Source organism: Canis lupus, chromosome 1 (assembly GCF_011100685.1).
Source record: "Canis lupus familiaris isolate Mischka breed German Shepherd chromosome 1, alternate assembly UU_Cfam_GSD_1.0, whole genome shotgun sequence".
NCBI classification, from domain to species: domain Eukaryota; kingdom Metazoa; phylum Chordata; class Mammalia; order Carnivora; family Canidae; genus Canis; species Canis lupus.
Window position 1 is genome coordinate 5,365,729 of NC_049222.1, and position 27,099 is coordinate 5,392,827.

General features: G+C 43.5%; 1 long non-coding RNA gene across 4 annotated transcripts in view; it reads left to right on the forward strand.

Annotated features, from left to right (window-relative positions):
* LOC119875952 overlaps window positions 1-27,099 on the forward strand; it is a 53,477-nt gene that overhangs the window by 9,845 nt on the left and 16,533 nt on the right. For 2 of the 4 annotated variants that reach the window (XR_005353320.1, XR_005353318.1), the window contains exons 3-5: window positions 20,609-20,730; window positions 22,024-22,098; window positions 22,712-23,024. This is a non-coding gene — a long non-coding RNA (uncharacterized LOC119875952). Of the gene's footprint in view, window positions 1-20,608; window positions 20,731-22,023; window positions 22,099-22,711; window positions 23,025-23,929; window positions 26,043-27,099 lie in introns of those variants that run through there. The other 2 variants (XR_005353321.1, XR_005353319.1) reach the window with 2 other exon arrangements.

The following is a 27,099-nucleotide window of genomic DNA, read 5'->3' on the forward strand; positions in this document are numbered from 1 at the left end:
GCTTCTTTGTATCACCTATAGTGCGTGCCATAGTGCTTTGCACATAGAAAAAGCACAATAAAGAGTTCCTGAACAGACATTTCTCCAAATAAGACCTACACATGGCCAATAGGCACATGAAAAAATGCTCCACATCATTCGTCATCAGGGAAATACAAGTCAAAACCACAATGAGATACCACCTCACACCAATAAGAGTGGTTAAAATTAACAACACAGGAAACCACAAATGTTGGAGAGGATGTGGAGAAAGGGGAAACCTCGTGCACTGTTGGTGGGAATGTGAACTGGTGCAGCCACTCTTGAAATGAGTGTGGAGGCTCCTTAAGAAGTTAATAGTAGAGCTACCCTATGACCCAGCAATTGCACTGCTGGATATTTACCCCAAAGATAGAGATGTAGTGAAATACTGGGACACCTGCACCCCAATGTTCATAGCAGCAATGTCCACAACAGCCACACTGTGGAAGGAGCCATGATGCCCTTCAACAGACGAATGGATAAAGAAGATGTGGTCTATATACACAGTGGAATATTACTCAGCCATCGGAGAGGACGAATCCTCACCATTTACATGGACGTGAATGGAACTGGAGGGTATGATGCTGAGTGAAATAAGTCAGTCAAAGAAAGACAATTATAATATGGTCTCACTCATTTGTGGAATATAAGAAGTAGTTCAGAGGACCATAAGGGAAAGGAGGGAAACTGAGTGGGAGAAAATCAGAGAGGAAGACAAACTCTGAGAGACTCTTAATACTGGGAAACACACAGAAGGTTGCTGGAGGGGAGGTGGATGGGGGCATGGGATAACTGGGTGACAGGCACTTAAATGGACATGTGATGTGATGAGCACTGAGTGTTATACTATATGTTGATAAATTGAGTTTAAAATTTTTTTAAAAGTTCCTGATTTTATTTGGAAACAACACTCGCAAGTCCAAAGAGTGTACTTCTGTTCAGTCCTATGCCAAAGCTAACTCTTTAGTGAAGAACTCTTTCTTTGATTACAGCCCTTAGCACGTGGAGATTAATTCACTGAGCCTTGTTCCCAGATGGAGAACATGCTGACTGAGTTTCCTGTACCTGTGGTTCTCATCAAGAAATCCTTGACTAGCTTTCAGATGAAACACAAAAACAAAACCAGAGCGCACACATTCGACCATTGATTTTCATGTAATGTGAAAAGAGTGTTGGTCTCTGGAAGCTACCCAAAGTTGCTTGCTCTTTTTTTTTTTTTTTTTTTTTGAGTCAGACGGTCTCTGACCTCTTCCTTTATGGAAACACCACGACGCTGGTTTAAAATCAGAATGGGGTATTTCAGGAACCCCCCAAAAGGGCAAACTATTTCCCTACTCATCTCAGTCAATAAGTACCTAGCTGACATGTTGCAAGTTTATTTATGGAGTCCAAATTATGAGAGTTAATACTGTTTTGTCAAAACCTTGTATGACATCCCTCTGATTAGGACTGTGTATGGCGATTTATTTTCAGCGACAGTACATGGCATGATGTGCCATCATTATTCAACATCTCATTTGAGCCCTGGCAGATCGCTCGGAGCTATTATGCATAGGCGAGCACTTAGCATATTTAATGTGCTTTACCAACAGTTGATATTCTTCATCACTACAAAATAAGTGTAACCGCAGAAAGATTTTGAATACAAAAACATCTCTTTTTCCTCTCTTTTCCTTCAAGTATTTATTTAATCTCCGGGGGTCAGTTTCATTCAGTGGCAGAAAGAATATTTTATTTTTCCTTTAGTGTTAGAAGTTTTACTGAAGTGTGTCCTTTCAAAGGGGGGAGGGAAAGGGAAAGAGTTTTACCTCCTTCACATCATTTTTCTACTGTTTCGGTCTGGTTTCCATGCCCCACTGGCAGGCAGCAGGATGCGCTATGACCTCCCAGGGATGCAGGGCTCGCGGTGTGATTGTGCCCTGCGGCCACGTGTGACCTCCGGCCAGTCACTTAGCCCCTGGGGGTTTCCAATTTTATAAAATTGGCACAATGATCCGATAACATTATTCTAATATTATCTAATAGATGCATATGCATCTCATATTACCCACTAGAGATGGTGCATCATTTTGAAATCCGTAAAGAACAATGCAGACACGGGGGCATCTCTTTCCTCTCCATGTCTTGTATCTTTAGAATATTTTCAAGATTGAGTTTTCGCTCACTTCTTTTAGTCTTTGGGAAATCCCTTTGCTGGCCACCTGAGACCATCCCGTGCGTTCGTGGTTTTGATCTACTGCATGTTCCAGCCTCTAAACCTTCGCTCTCGGGACCTTCAGATTAATGTTTACTCTATTCCTCCTCCTCCAGCATCTCCTCCTCCCCTCTGTTCCTCTGCTGTTGCTTTGTCCCCACTGCAGACTCTTGTCTTGCTTCTTCCACATGCATCCACCTGTTCCTTCCTTCTCTCAGCTTCTGTTTTGCAAGTACTAGAAATATCTAAAATCTAAAATTAAATCATTCTCCTCCATGGATGTACTCCCTCTGCTTATCACTGCAGGTTTAGTGCTCCTGCACACTTCGCCAGTGGCCACGCTCATCTGCTCACATGGCTTGACTAGTCCCAGCTAGACTTCTGTCTTACAGCCCAGAGTTACCTCAGGAGCTCCCAACCCGACTCCCCACCAGCACGTGTCTGGGGATCCCTTGCTCCCACTGCCAGCTACACACACACTCAGGCTGAGCTGTGCTGCTTCTTTTCCAAAACCTGCTCCCAAAGAGCAAAGCCTGAGGGGAACCCTCTCCTTCCCCGCCTCCTGGAGGTATTCTGTCAGCCACTCCTGGAATGTTTGTTCTCAGGTCTGTTTATGGCTCTCCAGACACCCTGTCAGGACTCTGTTCAGATCCTCCCCATCTTTTTTTTTTTTTTTTTAAAGATTTTGTTTTTTATTTATTCATGAGAGACACAGAGCGAGAGAGAGAGGCAGAGAGAGAAGCAGGCTCCATGCAGGGAGCCCGATGTGGGACTCGATCCCAGGACTCCAGGATCACACCCCGGGCTGTAGGCGGCACTAAACCGCTGCGCCACTGGGGCTGCCCCCCTCCCCATCTTTTGATGAGATAATGTCTCTGTGCTATCTGGTCCTGGACTTGCTTCAGTATAACATGCCCTCCTCAGCTTCGGCCCGAGCCAGCATTACCATCACACAACTCTGAGCATTCCACACCCCGCTAGAGGCCCCACAATAGCTTCCAGGGGCCGAGCTCCATACTCAGTCAGGGTCCACCAGCTCGCAGGCACGCAGGGGACAAAGTGAGTGTTCTTGAGTGTCTGAGCCATTTGACTTGGGATGGGGACGAGAGCTTTTTGTCATATTATCAGGGTGCTCTGAAATCCTCAAAGGTAGGTCACTGATCTATAGGACTGACCTCCAGCTTCTTCCCATAGACTATAAGATCCTCCTTGGCATGTCCCTGTTACATCTCCTATCTCATCTTTTGCCACTTTTCACTTTGTACTTGGTATTTCCAGCATGTTCTTTCTCACTTTTTGTCTTATATATGCTATTCCCTCTGCTGAGAGAAATCCTTATCCTTGGCTAACTTTCCTTGGCCCTTTAAGGATTAACTCTAATGTTTATTCCAGAGAAATCTTGTCTAGCCTCCAGATCTGGTAACCTTATTTCTTCCTGTCCTCCTGTGCTCTCATAGCACCTGTTCAGCTGTTCACACCTCTGATTGTGCACGCACCTGTGTGCTCTGTGGGTGCTAGATGGTAAACACTTTCAGATGGAATATATGTCTGCATTCTCAATGCCTCACTTGCAGTGCCCAGCACATAGTAACAGCTCATGTTTCAGAGGCTGTGCCTTCCTCATACTGAAACATACTTTTGAGAAAGGGTCTGGAGAGGTTTGCCCCTTGGTGTTCACCTCAGAAGACCCAGTCAGGGTGTGAGCTCCTGGATCACATGAAGGCCGTGATTATCGAGGGACCCCTTTGACTAATTTTGTCTTTTGTGTAATTTGATTTGAGTGCTCCTTGTGAGAAGACTACCTAGTTGTTACCCAGCAGGGAGTACACTCATGGAAGTATTATAGACTACAGAATGTTACTTAATTCATGTAATTAGGTAAACATGACACCACACCACCCTCGCACACGCGTGTCCTTTGAGAAAGGAGAGGTGAAAGTTCTGGGACAGGTGCAGAGAGCATCATTAGTGTTAACTATGGAGTGTTCTCCATAGTGTTCTCTACACTTCTAGGCTTCCTAAAGTCAGAGCAGTTGCCCAAGGGTTGGATTTGTCCTGTGGGTGGCATATCCTGGAGATGGGGAAACCCTCTGGTGGTCATGACAGGTGGTGTGTCCCTGCTTCTCAGCCACTAGATACTGCTTTCCTTACCTGTTGAGGACACCTGTGGTCTTGTTATTGCCATGCAGAATAAGTGTGTGTGTGTGTGTGTGTGTGTGTGTGTGTGTGTGGTCGGGGGGAGCAAGATGAACAGCATACTTATATGTTGCATATCCCTCTGTGGCCTGCAGGGCAGTCATAGTTACACATTGATCCTCCTACTAATAGCCCTTTACTATGGGCTGGGATAGTGACCATCCCTTCATACAAAAAAGGAAGGGTGCTAAGTGTGATTATGATTTTCCCAAGGCCACATAGCTTCTAAGTGGGCCAGCTGGGACTTGATGTCATGTCTTCTGGCTCTAAAACCAGTGTTGCCTCTCATGGAAGACTTGTCAGTTGCACCCAATGAGCTTCTCAGGAATTATCTACCGCTCCATGTCACATAACACTTCAAATGCTTTCCTCTAGTAGGGAAATGGTGGCATTCCAAAGTGGTTACTGTGGGTGTTAAATGTTTAGCTCTCAAGTAACACCCAAATGTGCCTCAGTGTTGAACTAGAGGGCTCTGTTAAAGTTAGACAAATGAGCAAATTAGGGTAAGTGTGGGACAGTTCATTCCACTGTGGTGCTGTGGTCGATGACATGACATTTACAAGCAGTCAGGGGTGGAGCTTTTGACATGTCATGCCTTCACCCCTGCCCCGTGCATAGTCCTCTTCCTTACCCTATTGTTTCACCACTAACTCTTGTCATCCCTCAACCAATGAGTAAGTCAGGGGTATCAAGTAACCTTGTGAATGGGGGACTGTCCTTTATCCAGTGGAAGGTTACTAAGGGAGTAGAAGCCATGGTCCCTGGGGTGAGGAAGGTTTATGGTCCAGCCTTTCCTAATGTAAAGGGCAGCTTTTAGACTCGGGAGTGGATTTTGATATCAAATAACATCAAGACTACTTCTACCCTGTGAAAACAAGTTCAGTTTCTGTCAGTAAATAGCATGAACATTCAAACAATTTACTGGGAACTGTGGAGCATGGCTATTACATAGAAACAGTCCATTAATTAGAATTCACCAATATCAGCCACATCTGTAACATGATGGCATTGATGGATCTAATTTAGATATCCTCTCAACTCTATTTCAAACAAGATTCTAGTCCAATGGTGACATGATCTTTCTGTGTCCTTTTCTAGGCAATTAATGAATCTCTGAGAACTTCCTTAAAATGTGTGATTGCCATCTGTCTGCTTGCAGTACAACCACAGTGTAGCCATTTTCATGCATTCTGATTTATCTTCAGTGTTATTAGTAGTTACAGCGTGTCCTCTAAATAGGGCTGTGTTACTCCAATGTTTGGGTGGGTAGCTTTTCTTCATTGCTATCTTCGATAGGAGTCCATAGGAAGTTTCATTTATTTGTGGGCATTTGCATAGCTGACATGAAGATAGGCGGCCGCAAAAGATCAGATCTGACGGACGCCACAACTCTAAAAAGGTAATAAGAACATTTTTTCAAGGCTGTCTGTAATCACCGTTGCACCTGAAAAACCAGACTACATTTTCTGAACAGCATTAAATTCTGACAGCTTGTAAAAGTCACATTTATTCTTGCTTCACATCAGGAGTTAGTGGACAGGTTTATTTCAACCATCATGTTGAGCTGATAAAGTAAGAGAGGTGGAGAAAGGAAAACATGTTCACTACTTTTATAGCTCTGAAGTTAATGGCTTAAAAAATGTGTGCACCCACTTTTTTTTTGATGGTTCATGGGAAAAACAGTGCCTCAAGTTATACTAATGTTGTCATGGTGATTTCATGAAGGCTCTTTTCATCTTATGGCTGTAGATCTACCCACAGGCATTGCCGAGGCAGCCTGAGACCATCATTCAGGAGCTCCTGGCCTCAAGGGATATATACCGGTGGTATTTGTGTACTGGCAGTATTGTCAGCCACTGCACAATGGGCTTTCCCGCCAGAGAATTTAACTCCAGAGTAGATAAATTCTCAGCTTTCACAAAAGGGAGTAGGAATGGAACATAATACAAGGGGTAGGCAGATGTGCCTAGAAAAGAAAGAGAAAAAGAATGGAGTGCAAACAATTTCTGAAGAAGCTGAAGTGGAACCTAACAAGGTTAGGTTAATAAAACCTAAAGGTTTTATTTTCTTGAGTATTCAGGCTCTCCACCCACTTTGCAATGTGTGCTATCAAGTGAAGGACACATGACGCATTTCCCTAGTCACTTATTCTCTGGGACCTGCATGTGGCTGCTATATGCCCAGGAGAGCCAAAGGCAGCACCCCTGGTCTGATGGGACACAAGAGGGCTGAACCTGCTCCCTGCGTGTGGCATGTGGAAGTGCCTTTTAAGGCCCTCACTTCTCCTAGGGCTGTGTGGAGAGCTAAAGACGTCTAGTCGCTTTCAAAAACATTCCTTATAGAAATCCTTCTACCATCACCACTCTATGAGAAGTCCAGGAGGTTTTCTTTTTTCTTCCAGCAACTGTGACTTTTCACTTAAATGGAATTAGAGGTGACATGATTAATATTTTAGAATTAAAAGAAATTGTAATGGCCATAAATGTAAACTCTAAAGGTAAAATGATGAACTACTTACTCCAAAATAAAGTGAGAATAATGTTTATTCTCTGCAAGCACAATCAGAAGGATTATGAACCCCTTGCCCCCTCACCCCTCATTCCATGGTGCCAGTTCACCTTGGAATTCATAGCAGCTGGTCACAGCTGGTTGTGGACATCAGGGACTGTAGTGGTTCATAGAGCCTGAATGGTTCCCAAATCTCACAGTCTCGCAACCTGAATCCAAATGGTTAAATATAGGTGACCCTCGGCCACAAGACCCAGGTGATGGGGGCGGGGGGAGCTTTCATTTCACAGATTCCTATAAACAAGTTGCTTATAAAAAAGTGAAAAGAGTTGTGGTCCTGTCAGGGCTTTTGACGAAAGACCTACTGCAGTTGGGGAGAACCAAGTGAAGCAGAATTTAATGTTCCCATTAAAGTGTTTGAAATTTTTATTCATGTAAGAAAAATGCCTTTGCTGAAAGATAGTTTGAGGCAATAAACAACAATATGGAGAAAACTCTGAATTTAAAGCAGGTTTTAAAGAGACTACTTTCCACAGGCAAGTTTGCCAGCATCTTGGAAGAACCCCCGAGAGCTCAATTTAAAATTCACAAAAGTATACTGGATTTCAAGTTCCTGAGTTCAGCCAGTGGGGAAAGCTGATCTTGAGGGAGGAGAAAGCTGATGTTATGGGATAATAGTCATCCTGTAGTGTGACTAAAATCTCTCAAGTGACAGAGGCACTCGGTCTTGTCAAAAGACCCTAGACGCAATGCAGAAGTGTGGGAGTGCATGAGGGGCAGCCTATCATGTCAAGTATGGGTAGGGAGAGACAATGAAGAAGGTAGGGGAAGGCAGACCAGACATGGAGGTGCAGCAAGACCTGGGGCTCAAAAACACGGGGCTCCTGGGTTGTGGACATCAGGGACTATGCAGAAAAGCTCAAGAGTAGGACTAGAATGTTGGAATCAAGGAATGAGAAAAGGAAACAAAAGGAAAAAATATTTTGTCCTGATATAAGAGAGAAGGCTCTCAACTAAAGGACCATTCCCAATATCGTGGCACACATGAACTGTCCAGCAAGATCATATGTACTTATGGGCGCTGAACAAGTCAATGTATAAATGTAAGACATGTTTTTGGCAATTGAAATTTATAAAAATAAGACATTTGTGCTATGCTTTAGCTTCTAAAGAACTAGTTGGAGAAAGGCTCAGCCCTGCCAGAGAAACTTAGTGGTGATTCCACCTCACTGGAAAAAACCAACAAACACAAATACTATTCATTGCCTTAAAATGCAAGTGGTGACTCTAGGAGATACAGTGCCCTGGTTGCAGAGATGAATGGAAAGAAACAACTGTCTTCAAAAGTGACTGAAAAGTTGTGAGTTTTGGAACACAAATGTCAATTTAAATCATGATAAGGGAAGTTGTGGTTAGCAACTGTCAGTAGAATTTTATTTACAGGATGAGATTGCAACTAATAGAGGCAATAGTGGGGAAGAAAGTTCATGAAGTCATCTGAATGTGATAGATACCTAAGAAATATTTCAGTGATGAAGAATAAACAGCACTGTCTGCAATAAAAAGGGAATCAGATATAATCTGGATGATTAGAAAGACTGTCTTTGAGTAAATTATGCCAAATCATGATTTAGAGAGCCCAAGTAGATAATTCTCTATTTCTGCTGAGTTTACAAGAAATTGTATGGTTGTTTGGAAATATCTTCAGTAATAGGTTGCAATAGCGTATAGCAAACAGTGGAAACGAACAGGTCAGAGACACTGGGGACATTAACAATGCTATTTATAAAGGAAGAGAAGTAAAATATTAAAGAATACTCCCTCCAATACTGTTGGAATTAATTTCTGAGAGGCTGCCCACAAACGCCTGATTGCTGATGTTAAGGCCCCTTCCTGATTCACATTCTGCCCAGCTTCTGAGAGGCATTCAGGTTTGCTGCACATTAGATGCCGGCATCCACCAGCCTCCTACCACTGCCTCTCTTCTCACTCTCCTTGGATGACTGATGGCTTCCAGAAACCTTTTCTTTCAACTTCATGTCTCTATACCTTTCCAGATAGCTACCCTAGTAGTCGTTGTGACCTCTGTGCAAAGATTTGACCATGGCCTCCATCGCTCATTGACATGTGCTTGTGGCCCAAAACTCTAGAGAAAGAGCTCAGCACTGAGATGCTCTATTTGGAGTGTAGCAATGAATGGGTTAAGCAGGGAGGTGTGGGAGGGATAGACTTCTGGAAACCTGGAGTTCTGGACAGGCACACTGCAGGTGGTGAGGTCTGCCTGGAGCAGGGGGCAGGGGTGGGGAGGGGACACAGCTGGAGAGTTGGGTAGGGATGAACTGACACACAGCCCTGCTTGCTGTTGTAAGGAACTGGGATTTTGTCATGAGGACTATCAGGAACTGTTGAGGGATCTTAATGAGAGCTATGGTGTGTTTAGGTTTGCCTTTTAGAAGCATTACTTTGGTGGCAGAGAGGAGAATGGCATGAAAGGGGTCATACTGGAAGCCAGGGGATCAGTGCAGCCTCGGTGAGAGATGTCAGCAGCCTAAGCTCAGGTGCTGGCCACGTGGATTTAAGTGATACTCAGGAGAGTGAGTGGAAGATCTATAATCAGTTGGATGTAGGCATGGCAAGGGAAGTAGAGGGTCCAGAGTGACCGTCAGAATTCTGGCTGGGGAATTTGAGAAGATGGTTGACACTTCTCATCAGAAGAAGGAAAATGTAAAGGAGGTGGATGTTGAGGAACAAGATGAAGAATTCAAACCAGCCTCATTCTCTCTCTCTCTCTCTCTTTCTGGTGTGACATCTCAGAAGGACTTGTATAACAAATAGTATAAATGCAGTATATGAAAGATCACTGATGGAGCAAAATTCTTGTCTTTGAATTAAAACCCAATTCTACAAGCATAAGTTTCCTGTCTTCTCTCTCACGTATGCATGGGCATGTGCACACACACACACACACACACACACACATACACACACTTGCTTGGGAAGAAACAGGAATTGGATTCATTTACCATTTCAATGACATGCCCTTGAGAAAAGTCATTTTTTTCCCCATGGATCTTCCATATACCATCTGGGATGCCCACACACTTCCTCAAGTGTGGAGATGCTCTATGTGGCATTGGCACTTTTTTAGGGTGAGTAATTTTGTAGGTCTGCTGTTTACATCAATGGTTTTGCTGTCCTAGGCTCAAAGAACTTTGGGTACAGAATGTCTTGTCAAGTTACTGTTCTTAAAAGGCTTGACATCAGATCAAGGAGAGCCTTCAAAATGTGAAGTTCAGTTGAAATTATTTTAGCTAGCTGAGTTTTTTTATATCTTGGTAAGCTTCCATTAACACATTTTGGATTCCCACGAACCCATACATTTATGTCCTCATGGTTCTGTATTTTAACGAGGTCTCCACTGACTTCTTATCCTTTCCATTGAATTATTTGTATTGTCAGTCACTTCTTCAACGTTTTGCAGAAGTGTCACACTCCTGCTGATTAGCCCTGGATGTGCCCCAGTTTGTGGGCATCCCTTGCCTACTACCTATACTGTGGCTTCCAGAACTGGGTAGTGATCAGGGTGGGACTGACCCACTCAGGCCAGAGTGGACTCCCTTCTTCTCATGAATACTGGATTACAACCATTGAGCTCCTGAGGTGGGTTCATTTGCACCGTTGACTCATCTTAAGCACGAAGTTGACTAGAACTTCAGTATCTTTTCATAGATGTTGCTTCTTACTCACATCTCCCCCATCCAGATTAATTTTGATTCCAGGAACTAGACTTTACACTTATCTATAGACTTGGTATATGGTTCCAGCCTATGGTTTATAAAAACAGCAGAATATAAAATGTAAGGCACAATAATAAATATAACTAAGCTTGTAATTTATTATATGAAACTATGCCCAATGTTTAGCATATTTTATATTGAACACTAGGCATCAAATATAAATATAAAATTATAAAAATAGTAAGATTCAAAACTAAAGTAATACATACTCCAACACATACATGCATGTGTGCGTATATGTAATGTGCATGTGTGTGTGTGTGTGTATATACTTGGCAGCAAGCAGGGTTCGGTAAGAAGGGGACTGGGACATTTTTCTCTCGGTAAGGAGGTGACTGAGACACTGATTGGAGGCAGGAACCTTGCTGGGCCATGCTGTGCTGCTTAGAACCCAACCCTGTGGTCCTGAGAACCCATCAGTGCAGTGTGTAAGCACAGGTTGCCTGAAGAGGAGGGTAGAGAGCAGAAGGGGCAGGGACAAAGGGGACACTTGGGAAGGGTGAGTGGGAGATACAGGAGTCCAAAGCAAAGGCAAAGGTTTCACAGACTCATCTTGGACATCCCACAAGTCACCCAACCTCTGACTCCCAGGTGTCTCACTGGTAAAATAAGGACACTGGAGTATGGCTGCAAGGGTGAGAGAGGCACTGTGAAAATTGTCAAGCACTCAGCAGATGCCTGCTGCAACAGGGTGGCCCAGGGTCAGATGCTTAACTGACTGAGCCTCCCAGACATCCCAACTACAGGATGTATTTAACTTGTAGAAACTTAAACTGTAAAAAAAAAAAAAAAGAAACTTAAGTTTTAGATTTTTGTGTGTGTGCACTTGAACAAAAACATGACTGTAGTAGATTTTATAGTTGCACCAACACAGCAATCTAAAAAAATAATTTGCAAAGACTCAATCATTCCATTGGCCACATCCCTAAAAATCATTTTGTAGAAGATCCTGCAAACAAATCCAAGTGTATCATGAGTCAGAAAACTGAGTTACGTTGATAGATTGTGTTGCCTTCAGTTGTATTCTGAAGAGGAAAGGGCTTCATGAGGCCCCAGAGTTCTCTGGGAGACATACGTGCACTGTGCCCTGGCATCTGAGCAGAGGCTGCCTTTGTCTTCCACCAAGGGGAATTGCTGTCAGGAGCCACAGATCTCCCAAACATGAAACGGTGGCCAGTGCCCACTGTAAACTTGGGGGGCCCCTTGCGCTCACTCTAGTTGGATGGTTCTACACCAGTGCCACCTTCAGCAGGCATTTCCACATTGCATATGAGGCTGTTGTGGTGGTCACAGGGGCTTCTGAGGGTTGTGCCATTTGTGGTTTTAATTTCTTCTTGTTGCAATAGTTTGATTTTGAAGCTCAGCTGTGGGTGCTTGGGGACAAGCTTCACATTTTGTGTGTCTGTGTCTTTGTCAGGCCACCGCAGGGCTCTCGAGTTATGCCAGGGCAGAAGTCTGCCTGTATGGGGGTAGCAGTCTGGGGGATTAGGATGGGTTGTTGATTCACAGTGGGAGAGGGATCTGGCTCAGGGCTTGCTCATTGTCAAACACTTGTGCATAGTGTCTGTTACACACTGGGTGACAAAGTGTGTGGGGGATATAAGAATAAATAAGACCTTCTTCCCCTCAAGTTGCATACATTTCAGGGGGACAGAGGGATAGATAAACCAAAGGCAACGTGGAGTTATGTCCAGGTGCTGTGGGTCTTCAGAGGAGGTGTGGGGTTGAGAGGTAAGTTCCAGAGGAGAGCCCCTGTGGAGAAGAGAGTATGTCCCGAGACCTGGGTCTGAAGAGAACATGGTGCGTTGGGAGGAATGGTAGTGTTCAGCGTGTCTGAGCATAGATTTCATGTGGTGGGGTGTGGGGAGCTACCAGCCTGGAGAGAGAGGATGGGTCTTATCATCATGGCCTTTGAAAGAGAGATGAGAATGTTTCATTCTGTGGGGTGATATGGATGCATTGAAGTGTTTTAATCAGGGATAAAATGATCAGACATTTGCAAGGCCTCCTTCCAGAATTCACTCAAGAGACCAAATTACAGATCTGAAGATTGCTTGATGAGTAAAAAAATATTAGAGTCAAGGAGAAGAATAATGTGAAGAAACACTCCCAACCAAGTAAGGCTGGTGAGAGGGGTTGCGTCTCTGTGGCCCAGTTGTGGGACATGCTGCCTGAAGAACAGATGCGGCCAGGCAAAACTCTTCCAGCTATCAAGAACAGCCTCCTTTCTGGATAATTCCTGCCTCCAGGGCCTGTGTCACTATTGCTTCCCTGTGCTCCATTCCCAAGATTAGTGCCTCTTTTGTATCCATCTCTTGTTAGATTGGCATTTTCCCAATGAGCTCTCAGGCTCCATCATTAGCGATATGCCCTGATTCTGTTTCTTTGGGTGGGTGACCATGAGAATGTTGGGAAAAGCCCCTGTAGGTTAGCAATAAGCACCAAAAATAACGAATGCTTGAATGAATGAATGAATGAATGAATGAATGAGGGAAACCGGATTGGATGAGAAGCAGCAGGGGGTGGGCAATGAAACACTTGAAATGTGAAGTAGGGGCACCTAGGTTTGATTTCTTCTCTTGCGTTTATTGTTTGACTTTGGGTGAATGATGACATTTATTGGGGCCATAGATTTCTTGCATAGAATATAGTTGATGGGGCTGTCTTCATACAGTTGCTGGTAAGACTGGATGAGTTCATGTCTTGGAGAATGCTTTGTCAATTGTTGCTTTACAACATAAAAATAAAGTGTGTATTAAAGTGCTTATATTTTTACAAAAAATTATTAGCACGTTTTGCATTTAATCTTCAAGATAATTCTTTTTTATACACAAGAAAACTGAGACTCCAGAAGGTGAGTTGTCTTGGTCATGACCCAGAAGCCATGAAGGTGGACACAAAATGGGCTTCTAGACCTGGATTCTGGCTGCCACACTGCTCAGCTTCTTAATGCAAACCAGAGGCTCATTTAACTGGCTTCCACCACTAAATCAAGAACTCTGTGTACTTTTCTCCCTTGGAATTGGAAGTGCAGACACTTAATTATAACTTTTGATTGCTTGAAATTATAGGGCTGTAGAGTTACTGGCACATGTTTCTGAGGAAAATCATATTCTAAATCCTGAAATAATCATCTCTGTTTTTTCATATTCAAGATGGACGCAGGGAATTTGGCACCATTCGTCATAAATTCACAGTGTTTCCTGGGATGACTTGCAAGCTTTGAAACTAACTCTTTGGACATAGGCAGTGGATTGTACGTACATGTTTCATATTTATCTTCCATGACTGATTGAAAGCTCCGTGAAGGAAGACCTGTGACGTCCTATTCATAGCTGTATTCAACAACCCAGCACACAAAACCAATTCTTGATCAATGAGTGAATAAGATACATTGCCCTCTACTATATCTCCTCCATTGAGAATGTGCCTACCCAGGGATACCCCTTTTATTTTATGATAGGCACTCTATTAATTTGCTAGGGCTGCCATAACAAAGTGCCACAGACTGGCTGGTCCAAAGGATAGCAAATCATTGTCTCCGTTCTGGAGGTAGGAAGTCCAAGATCAAGGTTCCAGAAGGTTGGTTCCTTCTGGGGCTGTGAAAAAGAATATATTTCATGTTTCTCTCTCTCCTAGCTTCTGGGGCTAGCTAGCAGCGTTTGGTATTTCTTTCTGTTTGAAGCATCACTCTCATCTCTGCCTTCATCTTCATGGGGCATTCTAACTCTATGTATGTCTGTGTCCAGATTCCTTGTCTTATAAGGACACTGGTCATAGTGGATTAAGATCCACCCTTGGGACGCCTGGGTGGGTCAGTGGTTGAGCATCTGCCTTCAGCCCAGGGCATGATCCTGGGGTCCTGGGATCGAGTCCCACATCATGCTCCCTGCGAGGACCCTGCTTCTCCCTCTGCCTGTGTCTCTGCCTCTCTCTCTCTGTCCCTCATGAATAAATAAATAAATCTTAAGAAAAAAAGACTGACACTGATGATTTCATTTTAACTCAACTACCTCTGCAAAGACCCTGTAGCCAAGTAAGGTCAGACTGGGTGATACTGGGGGTTAAGGCCCAATATACCTTATTCAATCTATAATAGCTATCATGTTTTCTTCTTATTTTTATTTCATTTTCTGCAATTTTGTGAGTCCTTTAAGTGGACATTAAATGTCATTTGTAAATCCAAAACAAACAAACAAACAAACCATTGACAAGATGGGGAAAGAATAAAGAAGATTGATAAAAGGACCAATAACACTATCCTCATCTCCATTCATAGGATACATAGAGCAGACCCAATGTTGGGTATGGGGTGGGGTCTCACCACAGTCTGTGACAGCTTCCTTCCTATGTGGCCTACTTCTTGGGCTTCAGGTATTCAAGTCAGTTTGTAATAGTGATCCCTGTCCACAGGACCACCTGGGTTGCACCCCAGCCAGTCCCATTGTATCTAGAAAATCTACCCCTCTGTTTTTCCCCCCTCTAGTAGAGATGATTCTGGAAGGAATGGAGAGCCCTGTGCTATTTTTATTTCAAAAATAGAAAATAAAATCTTTCATTTCACCTGCTGGGTTTTGCTTTCTTGTTCAAGTGAAACAGATCACTGTCTGCCTCATGAAACAAGTGCTCTTCTCTCATAAATGGCAGACTTACATTCAATGGCATCAGATCAATACCAATTTCATATTTAGGCCTGGGGATTATTCCCCAGCAAGGTGGGATGGGGCAAGGCATTCTGTCTGCTGCTAGAATTGTTGGCATATGTCTCACATGAGAGGCCAGAGGACCAAATGTTTCCCTAAACAGTGTCTTTAGGGGTACTGAGCTGATACCTCTGTCACAAGAGAAAATACTAAGGTCATACCCATGAAAAGGAATTCTTCCTTCACAGATTTTTATTAGCCATAGATTTTCAGTCTGGAACTCTAACACATGAAGAGGGAGAAGCTAAAATAACTAGAGGCAACAAACCAACTAAGGATAGGTGAGTGGACTATGAGTGTGTCTTGTCTAATGAGTGTTGGTGGGGCTGTACTCAAGACTGCTCTGAGGGAGAGGCTCTGGGTGCAGCACAAAATGAACTTGGGATTTATGGAAGAGGAATAGACAGTAGTTAAGGGACACATTTTTACCAAATGTGAAAAGTTCTCAGAAGTTCTTCTATATAAACAACTCAGATATTTTCAACAGAGCTCTAAGATAACAGGTAACTATACCTAAAATGAAAGGAATGAATTATTTTTTTAAGACATGTGGATAGAAAATTGCTTTTCCTCTCAGATTGACATTGGCAAGCTCTGCTCCTCCTGGTTATGAAACAGTTACCAGGCAGGACTAGGGGTTTTGAATCAGGCAGATGGGAGGGTCATATGGGGGCCTGGGGTGTGTTGAGAAATAGCAGCCTCCTGGGGGATTGTTGGGTGATGGAGGGGAGCCTGAGGAGGCTGAATTCAGCTCTTGGGGAATGCTTCCACTCCACTGGGCAGAGATCAATTCAAAAAGAGCCTCAATCAAGTTGAACCTTATGAATATGACTTTCTGAAGGCCAAAAAATTGATTATCAGCAATTTTACATGCTTATCATCATACCCCACCCCACCCCAGCCCCAATTAGGAATTATAGTAAATGCACTAATGTTCTAAAGTCCTTTTATAAGTGGGCAAGAGAAAATATGTGTATGGAGGTCCATGTCAGCGTTCTCCAGAGAAACAAAACCAAGCTATAGCTCTCCCTTGCTCTCTCTCTCTCTCTTCTGAGAGATTTATTATAAGGAATGGATCACGTGTTTGCAGACACAGAGAAGTTCCATAATATGCCATCTGCAAGCCAGAGACCCAGGAAAGCTGCTGGTGTAAGTCCTAGACCAATGGCAGAAAACCAATGTCCAGGTCAAGAAGTCAGGCAGAGAGAACAAATTCTCCCTTCCTCTGTTCTTGTTCTAGGCAGGCCTTCAACATATTGGATGATACCTCCTTTGCTGGGGAGGGCAATCTTCTTTACTCAATCTTTGGATTCAGATGTCAATCTCATTTGGAAACACCCTCACAGATACACCTAGAAATAATATTTAACCAAATATCTGGCACCCTAAGATCCAGTGAACTGGATGCCAAATTAATATCACACCACAGAAGAGGTGTGCTCTGCTGGTGATGAGTCAACTTCACTGGTCTGCTGTCCACAGCTGCCCCTACTTTCTCTGACCCCAATAGCTGTTAATCAACAGCTTTTCACAGTCAAAGGTACAGAGCAATTGCTCAAACTGCTAAATTCCAGGAAAAGATTCTTAAGAATATCTAGTTATCTAAAGACTCCAAAAGTGCATCATACCTTATTTATCACATTTGTTTCCTATCAGAATTCCCAGTTTCTCCCAAATTCCCATTTATAATTTAGTTGACCTAAAATAAAACCATTATGGCAAGAATTAGTCATTGAGTACGAGGGTATGAGTGGTTATCTTAAACTTCCTTGATAATATTTGCTCTATATTATTGTCAAGAGGTTAGACCCTGTAGTCAGCCTTCCTGGGTTTGAATCCTGGATTTTGCACTTACTTCTTGTGTGACCTTTAGCAAGTTATTTATCTTCTCTCTGCCTCAAGAGAGAAGTCCTCACCTGTGGACTTCTCTGATGAACTTTGCTTGGGAGGTACTTTGAAGAAAGAGTTCTTCATCAATGACATCTTGCCTATTCCTGTCCCTAATGCCAAAAACTGACTTCCTAGAAGAACATGGGTATTCTATCAATCTAAAGCACATTGAGTGTCTACCTTGTGCCAGGATATGGATATTCTTCATCTCTCATGCCTACCATTTGCCATCTCTACTCTCTAAATGGGACTTCAGCTCATAGAAGTCAAGTGCTTCACAGAGTGTTAGAGCTGGTTTGCAGCAGCCTTGAGGTCTAGATCCTGGTGCTAGAATTCCAGATCCAATGTTCTACCCACCACACCGCCATCAGCTATCCACTCACGACAGGCGGCTGGGTGCTGGGACACTTACAGGTGGTGTCATGGCTCAGGACAAAGGGAGGAGCCTAAGCTCTGGTGGGCACCCCCTCTGGTTCCACAGTTTGGGGCAGCTGGCTGTTCAGTCTTTATGAGCTTCAGATATGTTAGACATTCTACTAATCTCTTCTAAAAGTGGGAATTTTGTACTAAAGTTTGTATCAGTGACTTACTATATAAGTGCATGGATTGTTATAGGCATTCCCTTATGAGCCTTTTGCAATTTTTCCCTTTCTTCTTCAGCATCTTCTGGCATCTCCCGTACTCCCACCATGCACTGACATTGCGATGAGCTTTGAGACATTTGGAATGAGGCCTTTGTGTATGAAATTAAATGTCAACCTGCTTGAGTTGCTTCCAAATTTCCCCAGGAAACCTATGCTGGCATTTAGTTTCTGATTAATATTATCCTCTCTGAAACTTTTAAAGCCCAATATACTTTTCTTAAAAGTTTTTTTTTAAAGACCTGGAAAATTCATGCTCGAAAATTTACTATACAACCTCGATCTGTGCACTCTTGAAGAGTGTGAGGTGCTGGGTGCTTGTGTGTCAGGTCCATATGTGCACTTGGTCTGGTCTACCAATGTCAGCCAATTTAATGTCTAATAGTTCTCACGACCCTATTAGAGAATCAGTGTCATTTGCCTGCTTAAAGCTCTGGAAATCTTGAAGCATTTCCAAAGGTTGAGGTGTGTGTCCTCTCATCAACATGCGGGAGAAACACCCATGTTCTAGCACTTGATTTCTGGCTGACCATCTGTTCAGAATGGAGGATGCCTGTGATCTGCAGTCTTAGTCTTTCGAAATGTAGTTTCAGAGGGAAGATCTAAGGAGAATTAATGGTAAAAAAAAAAAAAAAAAAAAGACATAAGGGATCATATTAATCAGTTTGCAGTCACTCAAACTTCAAAAAAAAAGTTCCTTTGAAAACAACTAATTTGCACTACTTCTCAGCCAGTAATGATTCTCCATGAATTATCAGCAGGAGTTTCACGTCAGAAGTCATACGCTGTAAGTGTAAGATTTTTAAACCTGTTTCATTGGCTTTAGTGCATAGAGACTAATTTTCTTCTCCCTTTACCTCCATCCTGCCTCTTTGAAGAAATTGTTGCAAAGAGGGATTTCCTTCATGACTAGCTTCAGGGTCATTTTCTGAAGACAGCTTTCCCCAAAACTCTTCCCTAGCACTATTTCAGGGACATTGCTTTTCTGACCAAAGTTGTCAAGGTCACCTGCCTGCAGCTTGTGCAGCTGCAACCAGTTATCCCAGATTCACCTGAGGTGGGAGCAGGCCTTTACAGGAGCACAGAGCACAGAGCCAGGGGGGAGACAGGGAGGACCCGGCTCACCTTGAGCTGGTGTAGAGGGCGGCATCGCATGAAAGAGCTCTCCAGGTACGGTGACTAGACTTCCGGGTTATGCCCTTGGACTTACTGTCAGGACCTGATATTGCGAAGGGGTTTTGGAACAAACAGACCATTTGTTCTCATTTAATTGCATTTTTTATGAGTAAGCTTACAGAAAGGGACTCCTAAAAGTCTATTTGGTGAAATCTGACTTTCCCTAAATGATAGAAGAATCTTAGCAGGATCATCATTCTATGGCCTCAAGATGATAACTCCATGAAATTACAACACTGGATGAAGAAACAGAAAAAAAAAAAAAATCCCAAGTAGGACTAAGTCTTTTATGTTGTATTTAATCTTTGTGAAGTAGGGCTAATGCCTTCAAATCATGATGTTTAGAGGCACCACCTGGTTGACACAAGTGACACAAGTTGACACAAGTTTGGAACAAGTGATAAAAATGTGGACTGTATGAGGCTGGGATCTGTTCTGGTGGAGGCCTTCCCAAGCAGGGGTCTGCAGTGGTTCAAGGGGGTGCTGGTCTCTGGGAATGAGAAGAGCAGCTTCTGATTGCACAGCTGGATCTTTGCTCCCCCTACCTGCTTGTTCATATTCTCTATTATAAGCGTATTTATAAAGTATCTCATTATTAGAGCACTTCAAATATATATAGTCTTGCGAGGCTAAGTTAGGACTGGTTATCGGAGGATGTATACATAGACGTGTTCACTTGCTTAATTTGCCCTGTTTGATTCATCTGTTTGATCTCAAGTAAACTGCAAGACCTTTCATTTCAGCCAGTAGGGGACCCATCCTAAAGATAATGAAAACTATTTTCTATTGCAGATAAACCCTGCACTGCGTTATGGATCTTCACCTTTCCTTCTTGATAGTTGAGAAAAAATGAGGCCCAGAGTTGAGAAGCGATTGTCATGGGGTTACTCAGCCAGCCACTAGTTTAACCAGAACAAGACCCCCATCTTATTATATCCCTCCACTGACCACTTTCTTACTCCCTTACCGACTTCCATCTTGCACTGTATTGCTGAGGCTATCACGAGTAGAGATCCTTGCAAAACGATCTCTTTACTGCATTTCCTTGTTGCTCAAATTTTTACAGATTCAAGATGTTCTTTGAAAAGAGAACTTTCCTGAAGTAAGCAAGAATTCCAGTAATGCCCCAAGGCAGACATTTTTTTTTTTTCTTTTTTGGCTTCAGCTTCCTACTGACTCATGTCCCTTGATAACTGAGTTCTTCTGTACCAAGAACTTTAATTATTTTTATCACTGGTTCTTCAACCATTCTTTGGCCTGATTTGTTTGGTTTTCTTGGGTGCTTGGCCATAAAGCTGGAACCCTGGGAGCGAGGAGACACGCTCCACTGTTTACACTCTTCTTAGCCAGCACTAACGGTGGCCCACGGATATTGTAGCTTGAGACAATTTTCTTGGCTGGTAACTTACATAGAATTTGTGGGAATTCAGAATTTCTGAGCAAAACCATTCAAAATTATTTCCTCCCTTTGTCACTTTCAAGAGCTGGTCTCAGCATAAGGAAATAGACTCCAGTGACAACTCAGTGGTCTTTGGGAAGGAATGCTCTGGATGATGAAAGTAGCTGCCAGGGGACTTTTCACGTTAAAGGAAACAGAGCAGGAGGTGAGTGCTGGGAAATGAAAATACAACGTTTTTGTGTGTGTAGCTTGTACTTAGGGTTTCTCTCATCACAAACACAGATGTGTATGCCCACAATGTAAGGTGACATTCAGGGTAGGTAGTGATCAGTGTGCAGAGGCCAGGGACACTCAGCGGGGACCCTCGCAAGTGGCACTCTTGGAGAGGGACACCCTTCCTTTCTCAAGAATTGTCTCTTCAGTCGGTAAATCAAAGGAACATCCAGTAGATTCTTAAGAGGGGCTGGAGAAGCCCTGGGGGGCAGTGGCTATTTACTCAGGAAAAAGGAAACATTGATTTTTGACAGTCAATTTTGTCCTGTTCAGTGGAGTGCCAGGACCAGCTTGTACCAACGCTTGAGGACCGCTTGTTACCTTTCCAGGAATTTTGTGAGCTGGTTTTTTAATCACAGCAGTTAATCACATGTTAAATAATGTAAACTTGTATTAAAAATACGCACAAGTGATAAATACCCCAAACTCGACGGTCATCATTTATTTTAATACACTTAACTGTTACTTGTGCTTGTGAGGTTGTTCAAGCCTCTCATGTCGGGATGGTGGAAGTGCTGTGTGATGGTTGACTACTGTGCATCTCTTCCCCATTCCCTGTTTAGTGACATGTTTTCACCCTGAAATTGGTTGGCTATAAACTGAGCTTTCCTCCCAGTCTGTGAATGGCCAAACTGGTTCATTCTGGCTGGGTATGTGCCCGGCTCCTTCTATGGATTTCTTTTTGTGCTGAGCCATCTCTGCTTACCAGGACTTACCAGTAACTTGGCTGCGGATGTCGCTGAGATGATAGAAGCCATGAATTGTATCTTGTGTAGACTGTAGACCCCAATCACTAAATACAGGAGTTTTTTCTGCAGAGTCCCACCCCACTGCCCCCATATAGTTGGTTACTCTGTCTTCCTAAAGCTCTCTCCTTCACTGACTTGTTGGTCACCAGATTTCACTGGTTCTTCGAACTGTTTGTCAACTCTTTCTCCATCCATAATCTTTGTCCTAAAACTAGGAGTTTCTGCTCTGGTCTCTTTTGCTGAATCCCAGGCACTCTCCTTAGGATTCATGCAAACATCTCTGGTGGACTGGACAACTCAGTGTCACCAATACAGAACCAGTTACACCTCTCCTGCCCAAAAATACAGGCTTTGCTTTTGACTTGTCTGTAGTTATTAGTGGGAGATCAATTTCCCTAGTCCCTCGGTCTCAAAAGCCTTGGTCATCTCTAACTATTTGTGACATAGTTTTTGTGTGTTCATCTCTTCTCTTCCAGATGATAAGCTTTCAGGGAAGGTCACTGTTGATTTTACTCTTGATGCCTTCTATGCAATGGCTGGCTTGAAAAACAGTGAGTATGTTTTGCTACTTTAAGGTATATAATTCATTTTGAGATAATATCTTATTTAAATGTCCTATAACATGGAGGGGGGGGGGTACAAACACTCCTTTATTTCAAGTGGACAAGGTTTTATTAGAAGAGGGAACTTTTCAGTGGGAGCTTAAACCACCATGTCTATGTGAACAGAAGCCACTGAAGTGACTTGAAAGGGGACATTTTGTTTATCTGCTGTTGGCTAGTGGATATGGGGAAAAAGTATTTGTGTGGTGTCTCTACCAGAGAAGATTGAGAAGTTGTTTCCCTGGCCATTCATCACGGAGCCTGGCTCCCCTCACAAAGAGGGAGGCGCTGCAGGAAACCTGGAGAGAGTCCCTGCCTTCTGGTTGCATCAGCCTGTAAATGTTTTAACTGGTGGCCCCTCCTCATGTCCTTGCTCACATCCCAGTCTGTGGGAAGTCAGGGGAGGGTGAGACCCTACTGCCCATCTCTTAGACTCCTCCATGGCTTTGTCTGTCCCCAGGGCTAAGCACTCCCAATGAGGTTCAGAGAATCCACGTCACGGTTTCAGAATACATGGATTTTTCCTTTGATCATCCCCTTTTCTTTCTAACCTACATTTTAGGTAGCTGTGTTTATCCGAATTCAATTTTAACACGCAGTACTTTGAAGATGAGGTTATTTCGATATTCGTGAAATCGTGGGATGATTCAAAGAAAGAAGCCTATAAACGGTGGTTGCTTGAGTGAGTGAACACTGACATACATGGTGAGGGTCAGAGGAAAAGCAAGGAGAAAACTGTGAGATTTGATTAACAAATGTGGAATTGCGGAAAAGAAAACATACTTTCAGAAAAGACAAAAACAAACCCCACCATCAAGGTATGTCTGTTCCAGTTCTTATAGAAACTGAGCAGCATCTATGGAGACAGCACTGAGGTAGGATTTGGGTAAACGAACACATTTTCAAAGGATGCTCATGTATGTGTTTAATGTAATTGTACTAGATGTTTTATAAACAGGATATTTATAATTTCAGTACCCACCATTCATAAAATAGGTACTATTTCAATCAGTCCTCCTGAGAACCTCATGATTTGTGTTGTCATCCTGACTCATAGCTGAGATTGTGAAGACTGAGGCTGGGTAAGACATCACGACCCGGGCCTTGTGGTCGTGAGCAGAGAGCTGGGGTCTAAGCCCATCAGCTCATTCCTAGCTGTGGTATGGGGTCTTCTGATAGTGCTTTGCCTGAACATGCTAAGTGGGTCCCGAGATAAATATGTGGGAATTTGCTGGGGAAAGAGCAAGCAGATATCTTCTATTTATAGAAACTTATATTTCTATTCTATAGAAACTTATAATCTTATTTAAAAACAAAACATTTTTCATGCATTTCACAAAATAAATTAGAAGTTGTGATTCCTATCTTAAACATCCTCAAGAAGTAGCAAAGACCATTTTAAAAGAGGTATGTGGGGTCTGGGTTTCTGTTTGGAGAATAAGACATACATTAGGCACCAGTGTGTATATATTCAACGGGCTTATAATGAAAGCTACATTTGTGAGCCACAGAAGCTCCCTCTTCAATCTTAAAAGAATATGTAATTTTTACTGAATGTCTTTGATTTAGCACAACCCTTTTGTCAATCCCTGATGTCCTTGAGGATGCTCTAGCTGATTCCTGGTTTTATCTATTGGCTTCTCTCTCTCACTATGTCTCTCTTTGTCTCTCTATCTCTCTGTGTCTCTGTATCTCTGCCTCTCTCTCTCTCTCCACCTCTGTCTCTCTCCCTCTCTCTCCCTACCTCTTTCTCCCTCTCTCATCTGCCTTGGGGAAGAAGGAGCTTTGCAGCCCCTTACATGGATGGAGGACCCCGCAGACACCTGGGAGAGCCCAGACCAGACTGGATAGAGGCCGACTCCCAGCAGCACTGGCTCCACACCGCGTCTAGTTTTATTTTATTCAGCATCCCTAAGTTGATCAGCATAAGACTTGGTATTTAATGACTCCAGGCATTTCTCTGAACATCACAATAATCATTGATCAAGTCACATCTTTCTTTCCTACTCAAGCTTCTGAAAGCAGTGATGTGTTGCCACCTGTGCCCACTGAGGGCTTTCCAAGGGGGTGCAGCCGACCCCCACCAGATCCTGCCCATGCCTCACGCCCCCCCCACACCTGGAGCCAGCGTCCATGGCCCCCACAGCCTCCTGGGGGGACTTGGCAAAGGACAAATATAAATTAGAAAGAAGAGGCTTAAGCCTCCCTGTTGAAAATAAGGGAAAAGACTTATACCCCCTCCTTTTTGTTTTAGATCAGTTACCTTAGAAAACATGTCATTATAAATTCTTTCTCCTCTCTTTGAAGTGTGTATAAATCCTTTCACAGACTAGAAAGGTCTCTGGCCAGCATTAATGCCCAGGATTGCCTTTCTTGAGCACTGGAAAGGGAAGAAGCACCCCCATCTCCCAGTTCCTGGGGGAGGCTAGGAGTCTAACTCCCGCGGGAGCTTGCTCCAAGTTGCAAAGCTACCTCCTGTCATAAAAGTATGAGAAGCTTGTTCTTCCTCTGAACTAGAGCCACCTACCTAACACAGATGGTCACCCCAGGGCCAGGGACTCTAGGAGGAACTCTGTGTGACACATGGTACTGTCAAGTCCTCTACCTGAGGACTAGTTATCGTTTACCTTGAGAACACTTATGTAGTGTGTTGTATCTGCTTGGCCATGCTCCAGGTGAGATTTCTTTCTCTTTTTGGGATCTCTTAGCGGATTGCTATGATCTGCATCACATTCTGGTTTCATGTTAACTCAATAATATAGGTGTTTTCTTTCCTTTCTACCTTTGCAGAGAGGGCTTCTGGGTTGGGAGGAGATTTTGCTTTTATTTCTATTTCCCCAACCAGGGATAGGGGAGCATCTGGGGGAGTACTGGTCCTATTGGCAGAGAGAAGCCAGACTCCTTTGGAGTCTTAGGAGGTCCTCATGTTTCCATCTGTGCATGCCTCTCTTCCCTGGCTGCATCTAAGGCACCGGGGGACAGGGTGCTAACACGCTCCACTCAGATTCCCCGAGTCTTCTTTCTAGGACCCTCTCTGAGACAGATGGTCTGTGCCTACACCCCACATTTCCTGGGGAGGGATCCTTTCCCCACACCATCTTTAGTTAGCTCCCCTCTCCATTTTCCAGACTCCCAGGGCATGTGAGTGAACGACTATAGGCTCAGTCATGTCCCCTCCAATTCCTATGTTGAAATCCTAACCCGCAGGACCTTAGAATACGCCTGTATTTGGAGAGAGTAGTTTTAGAGTGGTAATTAATTTAGGGTGGGCCCTTCAGGAGAAGCAAAAGGCTTCTTCCACTCTTTTTGATCCCGTGGCTGGTCCAAGAACTAAGTTGACATAAAACTGATGAGCAGGAGAAAAAAAATCAGTTTAAATTATACACATATTCATGGGAGTTTCACAAAAATATGAGACTCGGAGGCAGGTGGCCAGATGATTGAGACACATGCCACCCTGAGCTACTGTGAAGAACAGGGGCTTGGAGTTTGTAGGGGGAGAGGAGATTATGACAGAGTTTACCTTGCCTTGCAGACGAGAGTCTCTCAGGTAACAAAATTATCTCTGGGAGTTATCCTCCTTCTGGAACAGACACCTTGACTAATGGAAATTTCCTTTACAAAAGGGGAGACACAGGCTTTATTTTAAGCAGTTAGGGGGAGGTAAAGAGCTTTTTCTGTGTATTCTGGTTTCCCATCACCTTTAACTCAAAATAATTCACACACTAAAGTGGCATCTTCTGAACACTGTCAGCCCTAACCCAGCATGACTGGTGTCCTTGCAAGGGGGATTAGGACACAGATACACACCCAGGGAAAGCCACATGAAGACACAGAGTGAAGACTGCAAGCCAGGAGAAAAGGTCTTAGAAGGATCCCTGTGGCCACCTCGATCTCAGGCCTGCAGGCTCCAGCTGCGTGATGGAACAAGGGTGTGCCCTTCAAGCTGCCTAATCTGGGGTACTTTGTAACAGCAGGACCCCTCTCCCAGGCTAATACTATGGCTCAGGAGCATTTTCGAGTCACATCCTCTGCTTATCTTAATCATTCTACATACAAGTATCCTTAGTCGTACAAGGCCTCAGAAACTCAAGTTTTAATAGTATAAAAAATATAGACATATATTGATCTAAACAATCTTCTGGTGCCTTCTCTTTTGTTTCATCAGGGTGGGCATACAAATGTTTTAGCAGACATGGAAAGCTCTCCCTCTGTCCTGTTCTGTAGCAGGGCCTGCAGGTGCATCTCAGGGTTGTATCAGCCACCAGTGAAAGAGGTTATTTTCTTGTGCCCTTTTGCTGTTGTCTGTATGCTTTTGCAACAGGAAGTCTCTTCTGTCAGAACTGATTGTGAGTCTGTATTTTTGATGCCATGGTTCTTCTGTGTTAGAAACTGAGGTACAGAGGACATTTCACGTTTGGTTTTTACCTGCAATGACTTTTTGGTCCATCCTCCTTGTGGCGATTTTGGGGCCCATTCCAGCTGCCTGTTTAAAATAGTTCTGCGGGGGTGCACCCTGTTGATGGGGACAAGGCCTCGAGTGGGCAGGAGAGTGAAGATCTTGCTGCACCAGGTAAAAAACGCAACTTGGTGAAATTTGATTTGTGAATTGTGGACGAGTTCACTCCAGGCAGGAATAAAGCATTTGATTAAACTGCCATTTATGGGAATCATTAGACTCATGCTGTGCACGCTTGATTGCTTGTGTGCTTAAAGCTTGCATCTCATTTGTGATCCACTGTGTCAGGACTTTCGAGTGGAATGCAGCCTGTTGCTTCTTCCCTGTAGCTTGAGTTTATCAAACTTGCCCCATTTTGTTATTTTGTTCTACTTGGAGACAATAGTGAACACGTTGGTTGTGGAATCGCAGCAATGATCATAATATCATTTGATTAGAAAGCAGGGCAATTATCCAATCATCACTCTTTGTATAGCTAGCACGAGCCATGG